This window comes from Etheostoma spectabile, chromosome 1, assembly GCF_008692095.1.
Source record: "Etheostoma spectabile isolate EspeVRDwgs_2016 chromosome 1, UIUC_Espe_1.0, whole genome shotgun sequence".
In the NCBI taxonomy this organism is placed as follows: Eukaryota; Metazoa; Chordata; class Actinopteri; order Perciformes; family Percidae; genus Etheostoma; species Etheostoma spectabile.
In genome coordinates this window covers 28,532,423-28,539,684 of record NC_045733.1, presented here as the reverse complement: position 1 = coordinate 28,539,684, position 7,262 = coordinate 28,532,423, and the positions used below count along the sequence as shown (strand labels likewise).

General features: G+C 38.3%; 1 long non-coding RNA gene across 1 annotated transcript in view; it reads right to left on the bottom strand.

Annotated features, from left to right (window-relative positions):
- The window catches only part of LOC116693111 (uncharacterized), a 20,502-nt gene extending 15,876 nt beyond the window's left edge, over window positions 1-4,626 (bottom strand). The window contains exon 1 of the long non-coding RNA XR_004332849.1: window positions 4,494-4,626. This is a non-coding gene — a long non-coding RNA (uncharacterized LOC116693111). The remainder of the gene's footprint in view (window positions 1-4,493) is intronic.
- Window positions 4,627-7,262: the final 2,636 nt, after the last annotated feature.

Below are 7,262 nucleotides of genomic sequence, written 5' to 3'. Positions count from 1 at the left end.
TAAAGGTGCAACTCACAAAAGCCTCATAAGCCCTGCAGGCTAGTTTTCTCCCACAGCTGATAGAATTCACGTTGCAACTTTTACCATGGCGCACACACACCCCCACACCCACACACACACACATACCCACAAATCCTCACACACTCTCACTTGCTAACAGTCCCTTAATAGTTAGTGATTGTCCCACACACAGGAGACAGCTCTGCTGCGCAAGACCCGAGTCTGAACCTGCCTCAACGGAGCGATTTCTTCTAAAAGAGATATTAAGCTTTCCCTCCTAGTATTCAGAATTCATAAATCCACATTGTGAGCTGAGCTGCACATCAAAGAAACAAGAAGCAACCATCCCTTGATCTGTTCAATTATGCACATTTTTGTGCCTTTTAAAGGTTAATAAATTACATAAAATGGCCTTTGATCCTATTTACAGCGATTATCTTTGACAGGACATTTCAAAGGATGTGATTATATATGATACATCATGACATTGGGGTATTATCACGACAATGGCAATGCATCTCTCTGTGAGGAACCCTTCAAACAGCGTTGGGGGATTCTTCATGAAATTATGAATGTTACAAATCCCATAATGGAGGTTTTGTTACTTACATTTTTAGAATTTTAAAACTGATTGGTGCTATTTACACATTTCCAAGCCTGGTCATGTTCAAACCATTATATTCCAACCAATTTATTTTGATCTCGATCATTAGACTGAATGACCAATTTGTTTCACTTTTCTGTCGCTACATTATATAATTTAATTTCAGTTTAATTTCATTTATAGAGCAAAATCATAAGAGATGTTATCCCAGGACACTTTACAGATAGAGTAGGTCTAGACCAAACTTTATAATCCACAGAGAATGATATGTAGAAAGTTGAACTGCCTACAAACCTGTGATGGGCCGACTGTTTCTAAATAGCTGAAACAACTGTCGATGGGCATAACACCAGACCTGATTTCATCTTAATCGCTGGACAATTTGGAGATGCGGACAGTGATTGACAAAAGTCTTGAATTGCAAAACAACAATCATGGTCCCTAGAAGATGAATGATTTCAGTGATCCACTGAATTGCCTACTAAAGCTCCAGCAGGACTAATCAACATCAACTTACTTTTTTTGGGAAGCCTGCCTGCCTGCCTGTGTGTGTGTGTGTGTGCGTGCATGCGTGTTTGAAAGAAAGAGAAAGAAAACAAAAGCGATCAAAGTGTTGGCACTTGATATAGCAGAAAGGCAGTGATTATAGAAACAGAAATATTCCACAAATTTCTCCAATCTTAATATAGCTGTGCAATGTTGTGGCAAACACATCCAGTAAAACGCTGCTGCTAAAAACAAAACAGCTTCTATGTTTGAATGTCTCTGTTCAAACATAGAAGCTGTTTTTTTTTTTAAATCATTTGATCTAGAAATAATCACTTCAACTAGCTATACATTCCTCCCAAACCTACATACACACCACATACTGAATACACCACAAGGGCATCTAAGGCCACACATCCCGAGATTATTTGAGAATTTAGAATATTGTTTTAGTTGAACAACAAAGTTCAAAGTTATCACTGTTGAAATGAACGAGGAGTCCATGGATATCCAAGCTGGATACATGTCAGAAACCTCTGGTAAGCATACTAACTTATTAAACAGACCATACAGTTAACATTGCGAGATATGCACACATACTGGACTTGTAACCTACTTTGCATGCGCACTTCCTCAGGTACGGTGTCGTTTAGTGTCCATACAGAACATATCATTCACTAGAGTGATCTACAGTCAACATGACATGCATTAATGTGAGTAAAATTGCCTCCCAAGATCCGATTTCATGGGGAAAATCCTATTTCTACGGACGTGTTGTGGGGTGTTTCCCATTCACTTCAATACTGCTAGTAGGGGTCGTTAGAGGAGTGGAACTTGCAGTTTTGAGTTGGCTGTCCCATTCCACTGTAGAAGCTTCTACCTGATCACATGTGGAAAGTGACATTGAGATTAAATTATTGTGATTGGCATTAAGAGGGTGTGCATTGAGCCTAATCATCAGATTGTGTTCCTGTTAGAGACGGGGTTGTTCAACAAATCCATCCCACTGATGACATTTTAAGTTAACAGGAAAGCTTTGGGAGCAATTGAACCTAGATGTTAACTTACTTTGTTCACATTTATCAGAGAAATATACAAGATTCCAGAATTAATATTTCTGTTTGTGAACTTAGAAAAACCCATACAGCTGCGCTGATCTCATCTATCATTTTTGTCATTTTTCTACAGCTGTTTTTCAATAATGTAGCAAGGTAGCTATAGGCATCTTTATTTATTTAACACATTTCAGCAACAGGGCAATTCATAGTGTTTTACATAAAACATTAAAGAGCAGTTAAAAACAATAAAAAATATAAAACAGATGAAATACGAGATTTTAGGAAGCTAGTACGGGACAATGCATAAGCCGTTATACACGTAATCCGCCTTGCCTTGTCTTGTTTTTTAATTCTCTTCATATGATTGTATAGATTGTTATATAGTTCCAATTACAACAATGTAACTTAAATAACAATTAAAACAAATAATAAAAACAATACAAACATTTTAAAGTTACAGTGCGGTATGAGAAATTAACAATTATTTAAAGAAAGGCAACATCAAAAAAGAAAGATCTCCTCATTCTTACTACCTCCGACTAAACTCTGAATGGTCGATTGGTTCTCCAACCAGCGGGGACAGCCATCAACAGGCACACCACCAGACCTTTAGGCATTTCTGAAAAAATCTGAGACGTGGACGGCAATGTAGCGGTCTGGAACCAGACTGGCTGTGCCGCGTCTCAAATAACCACCTTTTAAAGTGTCTCCATCGCCTTTCTAAACTGCCATTGGGCTCAGGGCCTCTGCTGTTGCATTACTTATTCACCATTTTGACGGAGTAGTGAAGTAACCTTTATCTGAAGTGTGATGAATGAATGCTGTGCCAACATGACGTTCCATGGTGTAAGCAAAACATACCACTCCACAGAAGTGGCGGTTCTTATCCCCCTGATACAAAGCTTTTGCACATGGGCGCAAATTCCCAAAAAACACAAATATGGTTCTTTCTTAATATTACATTATAATTTTGCCATAAATCACTGGCAATTTGATCAGTCGGTTGGCTAATTAATCACTCAGCTGAAAGCACATACTAGAAAGGGGTATTCACACACTGTTATCTCGTTTTTTTTTAACACAAGGGTAAACTTAACAGGTCAAGTTGTATCAACACAGAGCAGTAAGTTGATGCAGTAGACAAATCAAGTTTACACTAGTAGTCCTTACTAAAAAATGATCAGTAAACATAAATGATTTTTTTCTTGAGTCATGTCGTTATGTTACCCATCACTACTAAAGAAAGAATTTGCTTATATAAAAATAGTTTATTTGCCTTTATGAGAGTATACGTTTTTGGGGTGTTATTTTGTGTCTCTGGTGCTTCCACACGCATACAAACTTGGAAAAAAAACCTATCCACGCTGTTTTGAGTGAGATACAGGTTTCTGAAAGTCCTCTGCCTTCAGTCTCCGGGTGAGCTGTTCAAAATCTGCACGGCTTTCTACATAACTGGCCGAGATGATGTGGCTAACCATACCATGCTAGTGCTAGCATGCTAGCTCATTCACAATGCTACAACACGCATTAGTTCACCATTACCTACAAAAGAACTACTTCCATGTCCCTGTTCTGCAGGTATTCCACAAGCTCCCCTCGTTTAGAAGAAGTCTCCCAGCTAATCCTGCCTCGTACTGACCAAAGTTGGAGAAAGAGTTATCTAGCTGATGGGATCTTACCTAGCTACTGCGCATGTGCAACTCCCAATAAAGATAGCATAGCAGTGAGATGTCTCGTAGCTAAAACCGAGACCTAAACACACAGGGTGAAAAGAGGAGCAATGTGCGATACAACAAAATATATGGTGTTTTTTGAAAATGAAACCATGTAATCCTATTCTGGTACAACTTCAAAATACAATCATGAACTTGATAATGAGCATGATGTGGGAGGTTTGGGAACAATACATATTCAATACATAGACTCCAAAAAACAGAAAGGAATACAATCAACTTATGACATTGAAATTTTCCGACATACTTGGCAGCTTGACAATATTTGAAAAGCTGACAGCATAACTGATGATCAACAAATATTAATGGTCTCGGTGGTCAATCTTTACAAACAACGGCCCAGAAACCATCACTCCCTACCCGGGTCTGGGTCATGGTGCAACAATGAATGTAGATAAGCATGAACAGTAAATCAACCATAACAAACTAAAACCCAGATAACATAAATGCACCCCTCAACATTAAAAGAACATTATAAAAACACACTTTAACTAGGACAGAAACCGTTCAGAACATGTATTTCCTTTCCCATGAGCCTTTGCAACACTTCAGCGCAGAACAGTTCAAATGACCCTGCCCCTGCGATACACTTCCTTAGTTGTCACTGCTTACCGTAATATGATCTGTGCACAGCACACTTAAGCTGATTATTAAAAACTAACGTGATTTAGTAATGAATATGGTTTTCAACAAAACATGAAAGAATAAGTTGTGACCACTAAAATGTTTAAATACAACTAAATCTGAGTTTCCTGTGCAGTTTGCCATGTTCCCAGTTTCACCTGTACAGAAGTGCATTGCATTCACCAAAGGAAAACAACAACATATTATTTCTGTATCTCCTAAATATGAATTAGGGTCTGATGCATTATCTTTAAATCACACATGTAACATGAAATCTCATATTGGGCAAAAAAAAATGGAAATGAGATTTATTTCATGATCATGAGAGATTTGTTTTGTATTTTATGAGATTGCTTTCTCATAATTGCCAGATGTCACATACCAGAGGTCATAATTACAGGATACGGAAGTCATTATCCATGAGTCATAGTAAAATGTCTTTCTTTGGTGGACGCCATGTGCTACTGGGCTGGGCCTCATGTTTTAATGGTTTACTTTTGAGTATGAAGTGGTTTGTTCTGTTGAAATGCACCCAGTCAAGGAAGAATGAAGTCGCTTTATAGTGAAGCAACTGATTAGAATTTGGTCAAAACAGATTTTTATAAACCACATGAACAATGGCTGCAGTTCTGCTTAAAAATAGGAAATAAATCACGTTTGAATGTATCTCAACTAAAACCCCAACCCCCAACAACAACATTATCCCTCACAAACATATATACACCCCCTCCTCATGTAATTTGTTTTGGTTTTTGAGTCCTGTATGCGTTCAGGGTGTTAATGGATGGGGAAACCCTCTTTGTGGATTATGGATGAGGGATGGTGACTTGCTTCCGTGACTGAATCTGTGATGAGGTGATAGAGCAGCATCAGACTGTTTTAAGTCTAAATTATTCAGAAATTGCCTGTGGCCACCGAAACGTTGCACTCATTGCACATTTTGATTGACAAAATAACAAAATGTAAATTTCAATGACGGTATAACATTATCAAGTTAATTTAACACAACAGCGGGCAAACTAGCGGTGTATAAACACATAAGGGTTTTGGAAATAGATATCCATATTGAGGAAACCAATTTCACCCTCAGATCATTATTATACGGTTGAATCTGATCAGACTGGGATGTTCAATGCATTCCAAGAGTTATTTTTTTCCGATTAAGTGTGTAAATTAACATGTTTCATAAACCTGCTTTCCCACATCCTGTTATTTCTACTCCAGTTAGTGATTTTCCAGAGTCTTTTGACAGTGTCAACCAAGTAATTATGTGCGCAGCGGTAAATCTATACAGCACATTGAGGAAGACCTGCTGATGGCTGAATCTGGGCCCTCTTTCCAAATGAAATCCCAGCCTCACAGAGACCAAAACTAAAAATGTGTTTGGTGGCTTGCTGTCAAAAGGATTTTAGGAAGTTTCCCCTGCATGGCTGACAAAATGTTAAACACCAATAGTGAACTGGGGAATGTTTGATGATGTTTCCTGAATTTACAGTACAGCTTCAACACAGGACGGATGATGTTACCGATTCTATTAATGGTAAATACAGCATCCACTTTGTCACTTCCATTCATCTGTTACTGAATAACCTATAACTAACAACATGTCCAGGTTGAACAAACAGTTATTATGAACATTCTCTAGTGGCATTTCATCGGTCCACTTCATGTAACATATTTACTAATGACTAATGATTGCCTGAAGGCAAATACCTGGAAAATATGATATGGGTTGCGTGCTATTTCCTGACTTTGCAATCTGAAAAGGATCACTTAAATGCACCATTAAACACAGGACTGACCAACAATGGATTGTGGGGTGATACCAGCTGCAAAATCAGGGAAAAAGCTGCGTTTCTAACCCGGGTTGAAGATCATTTGAAATAGAACAGGCCTTGTCAAATTATAATTTCGAAATACAGATCTCAAACAAGAAAACTCATACATGTGGATGCAGCAATGCCTACCATTCATAAAGATATGATGTCATCTTGTTATTTTCAGTCCTCCGAGCCTGTCACAGTTAACCGTTGACTATGCTGCATTCAAACAACGTTGGTAGAATGGGAAGAACAGGAATCTAGCCTCCTTGTGGTCATGCATCATTCCAAGATGGCTTACCATAACAGCCACCATCGCTAATCGTAGTCACACATGAGAAATTGCCAGCCAGTTACATAGATTATCCTGTAAACGTTTGCAGATGTCATGAACTAAGCATTGACTTGAAAGTGCATTGACCGGCTAAAAGCCTCTAGCTAGCTAGTTAGCTCAGTAGCTCGGTAACTAGCCTCTTAGCGTGCTAGCTTACTCGTACATTGTTTACAATATAAAAATTAATAAAATGACACTATTCCAGCTCGTACCAATACTTTTGGCCTTTGATAAAAAACGCAGCCCCCTCTTTATTTTTACCACAACTGTCCCGTGTGTGACCAATGAAGACCAGTTTATCTGTGCCTCTACAGTTAATACTTGCAGATGCGCTGCTGTTGTCTTTGAATTGAAGAGTGCACTGTAAGTGACTCAGGGAACTCAAAGGAAAACAGATGACATTATTCGGTTCAGTGAGTCTCTTGTTTTACTTTATCAGGTTTTGATTCAGCCTACATGTGGGCATAATTCATTTTTACCAATTTATGTTGTTAAGTTGTTCATTTGGGGCTATAGGCTTACTCTATGTGCTGTCTTTTTTTTACTCATTTTATCTTTTTTGTTGCTGTTTGTATAAATGTAATGAAACTTGCCACTGATGAC